Source organism: Notothenia rossii (genome assembly GCF_949606895.1).
Source record: "Notothenia rossii genome assembly, chromosome: 8".
In the NCBI taxonomy this organism is placed as follows: Eukaryota; Metazoa; Chordata; class Actinopteri; order Perciformes; family Nototheniidae; genus Notothenia; species Notothenia rossii.
In genome coordinates this window covers 48,565,536-48,579,039 of record NC_136906.1, presented here as the reverse complement: position 1 = coordinate 48,579,039, position 13,504 = coordinate 48,565,536, and the positions used below count along the sequence as shown (strand labels likewise).

The following is a 13,504-nucleotide window of genomic DNA, read 5'->3' as shown; positions in this document are numbered from 1 at the left end:
TCATCAATCCAGCGGTTTTAAATCAATCAGGTGTTTTTCCAAGCAAACTTCCGGCAGGACTTAAAAACTTAACAAGAGCGACTGTGGCTGCATCTGAGTTTTTTATTACAAAATGGAATGTGAAACTTGAGCTGCAAAAAAATAATTAACAGCGGCGGGGCTTCCACTTGTATCTCCAATAGTTGTAAATGCATATTTGTTTGAGACGACAACATTTTTGAAGGAAACACTCTCTTCACTGTATGAGGCACAGCGGGCCGTCTAGCCATGGTGGGCGGATGTGACCTGCATATATATATTTTGAAAACATGTCTTCACCACAGAGTTGGGGGGGGGGGTGCACAGCGCTCTGATCAGCATGCAGGACTTCAGGCTCCTGAGCTCGCTTCCACTGTTGCCTGTAAGTAATCTGAAGAATAAAAGAAAAAGAAAAACGCTGAAAATCCAGAAATACCACCAAACCCTGACAAGGAACTGAAGAGGCAATCAACACATTTAAATCACTGTACCCACTGTATCACATTGTGCACTAAAGTTTGGACTGTGAGACACTGCGGTGCAGAGACTAATGGGATTATCATGAATGTCATGTGGTGATGTGGCAGCTACACTGATGACTAGCCCAAGGGTGTGCAAAAAACAATTATTGTGCAAAAGCACCAAGGGGAAAAGAGGGATCAGTTTAAAAAAATAATGCTTTTCCCCCTCATCTTCATAAAGCTGCACGCAGAGAGATGAGAGCTGATGTGTCGCGGGACGTCAGTCACGTTCCAGCAGCTTTGACACGTCCGACATTATCCCTCAAGCCAGGAAAAGGTCGAGCAGCAGCAGCTAGTGTAAAGTTGATGAGCTGTTTAAAGGACTTATTATGATTTCAGATGCTTTATCTATTGTGTCAAGGGAACAGGATTTCAATTTAACGGCAAATATAACTTTACTGCAGCTCTAACCTATGAAGTGCATTTCTCATACTTCCTTTGTTATATTGATGCTATTATTAAGCAAAGCGCGGCAGATGAGGAATAAGTGCTGTTCTTGTTCTTTAGAATCCCCTGATGTTGTGATACGTCAGGAAATAAAGCGCCTGCGTCTCGTCCCGGGGCCGGAGTGGCAGTTTCGATTTCACATGTTGAATCCAACATGCAGGAAGATGTGAAGCAAAATTGTTTAGAGATTTAATTATCTGATAGCATTGTATGAAGTATGGCTTTTCCAATTATTGTAAGTTCTTGTGTGGTGGCCTGTCTGCTCGATCCGGACTCTGGTCTAGCTTTCTCTGCCGTTCTGAGCATGCTTTGGATCCTAAGCTGATCACTATCTTTATCTCTTCCTGTGTCTTGCATCTACATCCTCCTTCTTATCCCGTTAGCAACAAATCATACTGTCACTTTTGTATTGCTTCTATATTTTGATTCCACATGTACTGTTCCCCTCAGGTCTTTCTTGGAATAAGACAAAACTATGTATGTCTGACATCAGTCAAACAGGCCTGTTGTAACTAGAAGCTGCAGCGCTTGCAATCCAAAATGTTTGTTAAGAAGAGATTCTAATTTAGGTAATTATTCTTGTCACCCACCATCAAACAACAATCAATCACATATTAGTAGCATGCAAAAGTAAAAATGTGAGTAAAACAATTGAAAATATCTGTCTTTTTGAAAACAAACCGCAAATATTAGCATGCCTTGCTAACTAGCTTTTATTAGAAAGCTGCTAGAATCCCTGCTTTAATTCAAGGACCCATGGTTTCAAAAATCAATATTATTTGGATTGTTAAATCTGCCACGATAGTTAGCTGCATGTTGCCACAAATTCCACATCATTTAAAATAAATAAATAAATGGGGAAGGCCTAAGCCAATGGTTAATTGTTCATTTTGGAAGCCCACCCAAATAACTGACCTGCATTTCAACCAAGGAGTCAGGGGCTACATTTAGGAACTGTCTTGGTAACATGTATTGATCACTGATTGTTAAACATAAACTCTACATATTCCCTGTTGTGTTCAGAAGCAAAATTATCCAAACAATATTTAAAAATCCGGTGTTTTTTTGTCTACTTGACTGAATGTTCATGGTTCCTAAGGACCTTTGTTTTCACACCATCTGGAGGCCCAGGATGCGATGACTCTTGCAAAACAGATAGCAGAGGGGATGATAATTCTGTCTGAAACAGGAGGTCAATGACTCCTACATGCATGCTTATACACATTCATCTACTGAGCCAGACTTAATTTCAGGTACTGTAGGCACCCATTAAAGTGGATCAAATGTATTAATCCAAGATAAAAAATAATATATTGTGTTCAGTTTTGTTGTTCTGTTGCAACACGTTTTATTGCATCATGGAATCTTAGCTCTGCTGCCAGCTGGGCAGATTCAGGTTTGCCTAATGCTGGATTAATCAAAGTGATGTGAAGTTAACCTGTTAAGACCCATGCCGGGGGAAAAACGCAACAGCGTCTGAGGGCTTCTTAACATTTAATAAAATATTAATGTTTTATATCCACTTAACGGGAAGAAACTCAGCTAACTGACGATATTAACCATTTTTAGCTCTGAAACACAAGGGTAATAACAAAGGCTCTGAATTAGCCCTGAGCGAAAAAATGCTAACGCACTTAGCACATAACTCAAGGTAAAATACCCTTATTACTTATCGGATCTGCACAAACAATATATCGATTAGCAAAATGAGATTCCACAGATTATAAGTATCATCACTGAGCGATCAGAACTCGCGACAGGGGAAACAAACACAGACATCACACCACCTAGCTTTGCGGAGCAAACACGGCCAATTTGTCTTACCTTTTGCTGTTTCTGATCAAAAGTTGTCTTCAATGGCATCAAAACAATAAAGCGCTGCTGAAGGTAACCAATGGTTAATCCAATGTGTCTGTGTCACTTTGAAATGATTCCTGATAATCCATCTTCATATTTACTAGTTTGAGCCTAGGTTTCAGTTTTCAGTTTTCAGAGCGTAACATAGTTTTCGACTGCGTGCGCGTCACTCTCATTCCTCAATGAACATGAGTGTGTGTGTGTATGTGGAACCCTCCCTTCGATTCTATTGGCTCTAACGGTTAAAAAGAGGTGTCAATCACCAAAATCGACCAATGGGTTCCAGAGAAATGGCAAATACACCCAAATGACCCAAAGGTGTTTTTCTTTTTTGCTAAATCTCTCTAAAATGGTAAAATGTCACTTGTTTTGCATCAATCTTGATACAGGGTACTTATTATATGTTATAGTTTGGATTCCTGAAGCTTTTAGTCTACTATCCCATCATTCAAGGGTGATTTTCACTATAAGAAATGTTTTTTTTTTGGACGGACACCATAATTTACATTTTTTTACTATGTTCAATCTGAATTTACTTTAAGATAAAACAATTATATATTGATTCTGAATCTCCTACATCCAAATCACAGGTTTATCATTGCTTTGAGAAAAAAGATTATTAATTTAAACCTTTTAGAAGTGAATTTATGGTAATTTGTTCTGGGAATGTTATTTTCGAGCCTGGGGCCTGAAAAACAGGCTTGGGTTTTAAAGAAACACAATTGAATGCGTAAAGCATATTTCTCGTTTTGTAAAAACAGACTCGGTAGAATATTATTCTTTGCTGCATTGGTGTCTTAAACGGTCTCTTTCTTCCTGACATCCCAGAACAGTCTGTTATAAACCCATTACTCCATCCTGAGGGAAATGCTCACCGGTAAAATGGACGGATTTATGCAAGAAACATGGAAGGTTACGGTTTTCACACTATTTCACACTGGATGTGTTTGGTGACAGCAGCTGTAATGGATTTAAAGGTGTGAATCCATATGGATTTACTAAAGAAAGTAATAAAAATGTGCTGCTGTGCTTTTTCACGGGGTGGGCAACCCCAACCCAGTCTCACAAAAAAACGTGTAATAACTACGTTGGTCCACAACAAAAACGCCTCTGAAATTGTAAGATCCCTACGTTTTTTTTCACCATTCATTCCAATGGCTGGCGTCTATGTTACGTGATCTTCACATTTCTCCCTGCAGAAAAAAAAAACATGGCAGAACTTCGTTTTATTCTCGGTGTAAAATGCCTATTTTAAAGTTAGTTTGGCCATTAAAATGCGTTTTGATGTCATTTGATGCGAGAAATATGAGTTGTTATTTCAGATTATGTGTGCAGTGGATGTACATGATCTTTAGTTTGATAGTTATTATGAAGATTACTTCAGGAAATTGTGTCTATACAACGTTTTCATTGTTACCAAGGTGGTTGCTAGGGACGCTGCTATCGATATTATTTCTGTTATGTTGTGTAAAATGGTGTTATCTTTATTGCTACCCTACCCCCTTCCCCGTCAATGTTGGTCCACAGCGCAAACGTATTAGTTTAACAAAATCCGCAATTGTGGCATAGTGTGGTGCCGAGAGATTGGAGTCGGAGGCGGGGTATCAAAGGTACAAGCTAGACTTTTATTTAGCATCTCAAAAACAGACCGAAGGAGACAGGAAGTCCGGCTCACTAAAATGTCCGTGCAGAAAAATACCATAACCCATAGATCCGTGGGTGAATAATGTCAATCACCACAATAGATACGTTATTTTCCCCTGTGCAATTCTCAATTTACTCAACAATAACACATCATTATCCTTGAGTTTATTTATTTGTTTGATTAATAAACACAAGTTGGAGTCCGTCAGGACCGAGGGTCGGAGCAGCTCATTTGCTTTACAGAATATTACACCCGGAAGTAAGTATTCTCTCCGCTTCGCTTGACAAACCCTGTGATAGTCTTCAAGCTCTGTGATTGGAGAGTGTGCTCTGAGGGTTACGCCGAGCGCCGAACAGCACTTTGAAATGGGATGGAACCACGGCAGACTGTCCAAAACTGGATTTGAACGGGTCCACCCCACCCCAAATTTAAAACATATAATTAATAAATGGGGGAAAATTGCTTGTGCCCATAATGGGCAGCATTAATATATACCCACATGACAGCTAAGGTCAGAAGAGCAGGAGTGCAGGGGTGAACCAGGGTGAGGAGGTTTTAAAAGTGACATTTTTCCTTTTGAGGGGGGCCAAGCTATTGAGGGAGGCGAGTAGGGTTGAATTAAGGTGGTTGAGTTGATCATCGGGTGAGCTGAGGTTCGAGTCCAGGGGGAGAGTAGAGAATAGCAGGTCGGAGAGGTGCTGGGGATCAACAGAGCGTAAATTACGGAAAGTGATGTTCCTGGATGGGGGGGGCGGCGGACGGCGGACGGGGGGGGGGCGGCGGGGGGGGGAGGCGGTGGTGAACTGTATGAGTTTGTGGTCAGAGAGGGGAAAGGGGCAGGGGTGGAGGTCGAGTACTGTGAGGTTGGTGGAGCAGACAAGGTCAAGGATGTGTCCTTAATCGTGGGTGGGGAAGGTGACATGTTGTGTAAATGAGAAATTGTCCAGAAGGGAGGAAAATTCAGAAGCGTGTTTGCAGGTGGTGGAGTCCATGTGGATGTTAAGGTCGCCGAGGAGTAACAGACGTGGGGAGAGGGATGAAGCAATGGTTAGGAGTTCAGTGAGATCAGAGAGGAAGGAGGGGTGTGGTTTAGGGGGGCGGTAAATGAGGATAACTGTCAGTGAGGGAGGGGTTTTGAAGGCGAGAAATTCGAAGGATGGTACTGAGGGGAGGGTGAGTTCTGTAGTCCGGATGTTCTGGTTGTAGATGACAGCCAGCCCACCACCACGGCGTGAGGTGCGGGGTTTAGTGATGTAATTAAAACCAGGGGGGGATGTTTGATTAAGCGAGAAGAAGTCATTGGGTTGTTGCCAGGTTTCAGTGAGCAGAAGGAAGTCGATGGATTTGTCCAGGATGAGTTCGTGAAGGATGTGGGCTTTATTGTTGAGTGACCGTATATTTAGAAGGGCAAAATTGGTCAAGTGGGGGGTTGTAGGGGTGGTGGCAGGCTGGAGAGGTATGAGGTTGTCTAGGTTAGCAGCGCGGGGTTGGGCATGAGAGGGGGGGGCAGTGGAGCAAAGGAGGGGGGCTTGATGGTGGGGAGAAATGGCTTGTTATATGTGTTGGGAGGCGGAGGGGAGTGGGATCCGCTCCAGGTATTCCGTGCAGCTGGGAGTGTAGGTGAGCGGGGGAGAGTGTAAGAGAAGCAGTAGGAGTTGCGTTCTGATGACGCGTCAGGTGTGCAACAGTGTGTTGCGTGGAGCAGATGGATGCAATGGATTGTCCGTGCTGAAGGTAAACAAAACTGCGGCGGGTGCTTCGGTGAATGTAGCGGGGTCGACGAAGGAGTCCAAGATGTCTGATGACTGAGATGGAAGACGGAGTGGAGGAGTTGGTCAATGACAGCAGCTGTGAGATGGAGTATTTCAGCATGATGACAGGCGGAATGGCTGGGAGTGTTAGAAATTAAAATCAATGTTTTGATGGTATAATGTAGCTTAAACATACCGTCAGTTCAAACGCTCTTTTATACTGAAAAACCAGAAATTCTTGTGCACAAGCAGTTAAGCTTTTATTCTGAAAATCCTTCATCTACGGTTAGCATGTAGCATGTGGCTAATATACGATTTCCTAAAGAGGTGAACTGAGGAGCGAAATGACTTGGTGTGGTGAAAACCGAAACCTACTGATTTAACACTACAACGATAGATGTCGAGATACTACCATGTTGAATATTAAATGAAAGTACAGTTTATTTGAATACATTATTGTTTACAGACGAGAGTAGCATGTGACAACATCCGGAATGACCGGCAACCAAACGAGCCGAGAAGTATTGTTTAGAGCAGGGATTCTCAACCTTTTTTGGGCCAGCGCCCCCCTGTCCATTATCCAGGTCTCTTACCGCCCCCCATCAAAAAAAGTAGACTTATTTTCTTCCCTGAATATTAATGTTGACTAATATTCTGTGTTATATCATTTAAAAAGCATGTCACTGAATGCCAAATAATAGATTTGATTTAACTGGGCAGTTGGAATATCATTATCATTAGTTTACCAGAGAGCAGAAAAGCCATGTGAATGTGTGTTAAACAAACTCAGACAAGAGCAGAGAATACAAACAGACTGCTACGGAACAGCAGCAATTTCACACATGTCCAGTGCAGAACAAACAGTAGGCTACAAAACTGTACATTAGGCCTACAGAACTAACAGGTCGGAAAGGTGTTGCATTTCGCCAAATTGCGGGGGGGGGAAGGTTAGTGTGAGCCCTGCGCTTGGTGGTTCTCCGCCAGTTTCTTCACTGCGGGTTGCAGAGAACTTAGTTTCAGTCGCAGTGCACCTGAGGCCGTCAAGTTCAAGCGATTTCAGCACCTGTGTGGGATCACGCTCCATCACAGTAGATATGACCTCTTTGATGGCAGGGAGTACCAACTTCTCTCCGATTGTGAACGGCTGCCCACATTTGGCTATCAGCAAAGAGATGTTATATGACGCTATTAGCCCGCTGTCAGTCTGGGTGGTCTTCCTAGCGAAGAGACTGCTGATGGTGCTCCTACCATGTTTCTCTTTGAGGGCCCGGAAGAACGGACGCTCCTTATCTGCCTTATCCGGGTGGATCTTGGTAAGGTGCTCCTTTAAACGTGAGGGTTTCATTCCCTCATTGGAAAATACATGTTCGCAAAGTAAACACATTGGGAGTTGTGCATAGGAGACGGTATGAAGCCATAGCTAAGATATTCAATAGAGTACTGTCTGCATTTTATCTTTTTCGCGGCCATTTTGCTGATGTGATATGATTTTTGTTGTTTTATGATGCTAATATTTAGGGGGGGGGGTAGTGTCATGATATGGCGGCAAACGCTAGAGGGCTAGCTGGTGACATGACAAGACATCGTGCCGGGAGCGGACCGGAAGTCGTTGTAATTTTGAACAAACAGAGCTGTGTGGAGCAGCCTGGCTAGCCAGCTCTTCCATGTCGTAGCAGACATAGAAACGGGTATTATTTTCATAAACTGACCACTTAGTTCGAATCTGTTAGTGGAATTTGTCATATCAAAACATATCGAAATTTAACAAAGTAACACAGATTATTAACAGTCGCGATCCCAAAATTACAATGACTTCCGGTCCGCTCCCGGCTGCTTTTTGTAGGGTACGTTCGTAAATGCGCTCAGAGCGCTCCGAGCGTCCCCGTTCCACAGTCCAGAGCGCTGCGCTCTGAGCGCTCACAGCTGGGTGCTCTGGCAGAACAGACGGGTTGTCCGAGCGGACTGACCGTTCGTGCATTTACGAACGTACCCGTAATAACACTGCTGACAGCTGACCAATCGCAAGCAGAGTTGTGGTTTCCTATAGCAACAAAATATGCTGACAGCTGCTTTTTGTACAGGAAAAGACGCTGTGGCCAGCGTTTTTCATGACAAAAAGACATTATGCGTGAACGCCCCCCAAGAACACCTCAACGCCCCCCTTTCAAAAATATTGCTTCCAGCGCCCCCCGATGTTCTCTTAACGCCCCCTGGGGGGCGGTACCGCCCCCGTTGAGAACCAGTGCACTAGACGGATCCTTTCTAGCCATAACCAAGCACACGGTGTAGTCCCGTTTGGGACTACAGCTGGGGATTCTGGGTAGTGTAGTTTCTTCTGCCATCCAAAAAACTCCCCAAAAATATTTGTTTCTCAGAATCGAAGGGGAAAAATACAAAAGCATTGCACACAATTTAAACCAATCAATGTTGTATAATTCACAAGGATAATTTTGTGTTTTTGAGTTGATGAGTAGTGCGGATATCACTGTAAAATCAATTGACAGTAAGGAGAATACTTACTTCCGGATGTAAAATTCTCCGTTATCCAATGGGAATGGACGCTCGTAATACAATAAAGGGGACCATTATCTTTTAAATAATGTTAACTAAAGGGAACAATCTATTTGACACAGCTGAAGCTCTGGTCTTCCTTAAAAACTAACTAATTTAATAAAAATCACAGTTGTATTACACACAATGCACTGTTTTTTGAGAACAAAAATTCGGAACTAATGTAATTTTTACATTCTGACGAAAAATAAAAATTATTATGAATACAAATAAAATAAAAAAAAGCCTCCCGTGAGTTACTACAAGCTATAAAGTAGATTTAAAAAACGTTTTATAAAATAAAAGCTCACTGCTGGACGTTGTAGAAATGCGTGTGTGCACCACGACAAAAGAGCCTCATTCACTTTACATTGGTTTTTGTTTAGTGTTGCCGACACGTAAATGTAGCAGAATGCGTGACTCCACCACGCAATGCGGTGTTAAGGAGTCGTGGTGGAGTCACGCATTCTGGTGAGATCAGGTTGGCTATGCTATATAGCTTTCTAAAGATGTCAAAAGTGTTACTGGAGAGAAAAAAACTTTTTGCTGACTAAAGTCAATGTGTATTTTGATTACAGTGAGGAGCTTTGGGGGATTTGGCTGTCACCCAGGCACGGGGAGCATCTATTGAGGACACACCCTGTGAGTGTGTGTCTCATAAGTACAGGTATGTGGCTGACATCCTCACAAACAGGGTTCCCATGTGCGGCTGCTGATAGATGCAGTGCTGAGTTACAGATTACCAGTAACAAGATTTCGCAATCAGGATACAAAAAACATTCATTGTTCCCAGAGGATCAATCCCTCTGACTTTGGTTGTTCTCTGGAATGTTCCTCTTGACTTTATTTAAATGTATTATGTGAACAGATTTCACATAACTGTATTAGGTTAGTCAAAAGCAATGATATATCATTTAAATAAAAAATATTATACTTATTATTATTGCTTGTGTTATGTTCACATGTCGCTCCCTTTGGTAATGTTCGGGTCAAATTGACCCGGGACATATTTCAGGGTTTAAAAAAAATACAGAACTAAATTCAACATGCACAATTCCTTATATATATGGTCTTTAACTCATTCCCCAACAATATAAATGAAATATATGATTAGTTTTTGAAAAAACTCTTTGCTCGATCAAATTTAACAATGGAAGTGTCCGTCGTTTTTTGTGATAAAAATGTAATTTATGTTAAAAAAAAAAATACACTGTAATAAAAACTAGGTTTACATTTTGCTCATGCTTTTCTAGGACAAATGTAAATGAAAACATTTTTCATTAATGTTTAATATTTTTAATCCGTCATATAATAATCAAAGCCCTAAAGGAAATAAAGCAATTTAGCAGCAATTGGAACACAAGAACCACACATCCAAAAGTATTTGGCTGTGAAATATAGAGAGAATGAAACATCCATATAAATTACATAGAACAGATATAAACACAAAGCAAATAAAAAACATTAACAGTCACTATTTATAAAATACAGTATATCCGAAAAATATATTGATGAAGTGACGCTGCAGAACATCATGTGAGTCAATGGGCAAGTCTGTTTAGGAAACACATGATGTACAGAACTTCTTCGTGTGTATAGCACAGATGTACTTGTTGCAGTTGCTGCATGTAGTCTGTGTCTTGGAGTCCTTTGAGGGTCCACAGACCTCACAGCTGGCTGTGGGGGTCTTCCAGAAGATGACTGTGGGGGTCTTCTTGCAGCTGGCTGTGGGGGTCATCCTGCAGCTGGCTCTGAGTCAAGTTCATCTTCCAATTTGCTGTCAAATTCTGAGTTTACCTCCACATTATCCTCATCTTCAGAAATGTCTTCCTGTTCCATTTCACCGTGTTCTTCTAATGCATTCCACTCACTCTCATCCATTGTTAGCTCCAAGGCTCTGAGCAGAATATCTTTTGGCCATTTTGCTGGTAGATAATTGTAGTTCTGCACTACACTGTTACTACACTGAGGTTATGTCTCTGTTTAGTCCCTCCTCCGGCATGCAGGTGCGAGGGGGGACAGTGTGAGAAAATGTAAAATGTTTATACATTTCTGGAAGATCTAAAATGTTTATAATGTTCTAGGATAGTTTTGTGTACACACTACAAAGGGTAAAGATCAAGGGAAAACAGGATCAAACAGCTTCTCTATGCATACAATTGTGTGTGTGTGTGTGTGTGTGTGTGTGTGTGTGTGTGTGTGTGTGTGTGTGTGTGTGTGTGTGTGTGTGTGTGTGTGTGTGTGTGTGTGTGTGTGTGTGTCTTTAGTTTGTGTGTTTCTGTGTGTTTTTCTCTGTCTGTCTGTCCTGGTATTGTATCCGGGTCAGATTGACCCGAACCTCTTATGAAGGACATAAATGCGGGTTGGTATTTTTTCATAAGTGGAAAAAAAAAAAAAAAAATTCACATGTCCTTCACAAAAAATAAGCCCCGGCCATTGAGTTTCAGGTTGAACGAAAATATCCTTATATTTTTTTTTATTCATTGAAAATGGAAATCGGGTCAATTTCACCCGAACACCAAACCAAAATTAACCTAATACAGTTAAGTGAAATCTGTTGACATATGTGACGGCGCCAGAGCCTGGGGCCTGTGAGTGTGTGAATGTTGCAGGTCCTGCGATGGGGTGGAGCTGAAGAGGCCAATCAGTGTGATCGGGGACACCTGGCCGGAGGTGCTATTTAAGCCCAGCTGCCCGGAGTCACAGGGCGGTCATGACTCTCCAAGCCTGCTGCGGAAGGACTCCCACCGTGATCCTTTGCCCTCGTCCATCCTCTCCTGTTTTTGGTGTTGCCAAATAAAGTGCCGTGGTTTTTTTGGAAACTTTGAGCGTCTCTCCACGTTTTTCTGTTGTGGCCAAAAGGCCGGTCATAACAACATCAAACATTTATGTCCGATATTTTCATGAAACTACCCAGGAGACACCAACACCAACGTGGCCGAGTGGACTCCGGAGTTTGCTGCATGAGTTGCACTGTATTACCTCATTCACACCAACGCAACTCCGGTTCAAGCTCCGTGCTAGAGCTTTTTAAGTTCAGCTCCGGCTCTTTTCACACTGCCCAGAGTCCGACTGGTGCTGCGTCATTGCTTCATCGTTTGCGTCATGACGTAACCGTTTGCGTGTCTGCTTCATAAAGCCAAACCGCGCGGAAACCCCTCACAGCTGACACCGACAACAACAACAATGTCCGATTGTGCTCCAGCTTCCTCTGTACCTCTTCGGAAGACCAGATTCCCAGGAGGTAACTGGTCTCTTCAGTGGACCACTGCTGCTTGTTAAGTTTCTCCATCGTTGTGTACAAACTGGATAATACGCCGGCTTTTTGTTGTTGTTGTTCAGGAGTTGATCCCGCTCCTGCCCCTGCCCCCGCCTCGACGTAAGCGTGACGTATGTGGTGCTTTTGCTCTGGCCGGACAATGTTTTGGTGCTCAAAATGAACCGGATTCCGGAGCTAAGAGGCTGCTCCGCTGCGGTGTGAAGAGGAAAACCCGGTGCTTTTCAAGCTCAAGCTCCGAACCGGCCCTGAAACACCATTGGTGTGAATGAGGTATATGATCTGTGGTGTAGTGTGCTGTCACTCAAAAACTGAGCAGCCAATGGGGACGCTCCCCTGAAAGTCCCGCCCACCTGGGATGTTTGTGTCAAAATCGAAAAGGAAAAAATGAGGGAGCGCAAACGAGAAGAGCTGCAGCGAGAGCAAAAGTCTGATCATTGAGAAACAAGAAACAAGAACTGCGAACAAAAACCTATGTTAAAACAAAGAAAAAAGACTTATAGTTTACATGATTACACAAATGATTTGTTTGTAACTTATAGTCTTATTTTTGAAATTATATTAATTTAGCTTGACTCAGTTTTTTTTTCTCTTAATATAAAACAATACCTGCACGACTAAAGAAAGTCCCACAACCTCCAGCTGTGTTGGGGCTCATTGGTAGTAGTTATCACTAACTTGCAAAAGCAACATGTAAAATTAAAGGATGAATGAATAAGTAGAAAGTCATCACTTATTAGCTTTAAGCTACGCTGTGCACAATTATAGCTTTATAGAACTAGCATCACTATTAGAAATGTCATCATTAAGTTAATTGGCTGAAAATAGGGAATATGGAGAATAACAACATGCCTGCAACTTTCGACAATGAAAGCGGACAGCACAGATTCAATATCAAGTGGGGCTGACTGTCTGCTGCCCACTGCAATTAGAAAGGCTTTTTGTCCAGTATCGAGGTCAGCATGGGCTAGTTGTTGACAGAATTAAGTATTTCCTTAAAAAAACAAAATCTTACTTTTGAATAAAAAACACACATTGAGGCTAAACGAATGAAAATATTGTTTTTTTTGTTTTAATGGTAAACTATGGTTGTTTAAAAAAAAGAAAATTGGGCAACCAGTGCCTTTTATTATATGGACATAATTAAAGCTGAGGGGAGGACACGTGGCAAATAGTGCCGAGAAGGATTGGAACCTATTTTATTATTTAACTCGGAGTTATTCTCCTTGAAAAACTCAAGGATTTTACCATGTTAAGAAGAGGCATTCCTGTTTCCAAACATCTTTCTGTGATGATTACCAAACTTGAAGAAAAATGACAATGCAGTAAAGATAGGCGAACAGAGTTTGTGAAAAAATGTGGAATTGAGCAGAATAATAACAAACTGAGGAGATCAGTATTGCCCATTTGGATGATCAAATGTGTTAAACTGTTTTAT

General features: G+C 42.0%; 1 long non-coding RNA gene across 2 annotated transcripts; it reads left to right on the top strand.

Annotated features, from left to right (window-relative positions):
• Positions 1–6,033: 6,033 nt before the first annotated feature.
• LOC307016686 lies at positions 6,034–13,146 on the top strand. Of its 2 annotated transcripts, none has more exons than XR_013801874.1 (3): positions 6,034–6,222; positions 9,368–9,456; positions 11,369–13,146. It is a non-coding gene; the product is annotated as an uncharacterized lncRNA (long non-coding RNA). The 2 variants fall into 2 exon arrangements; XR_013801875.1 differs by having other exon boundaries at positions 6,034–6,338.
• The last annotated feature ends 358 nt before the right edge of the window (positions 13,147–13,504 follow it).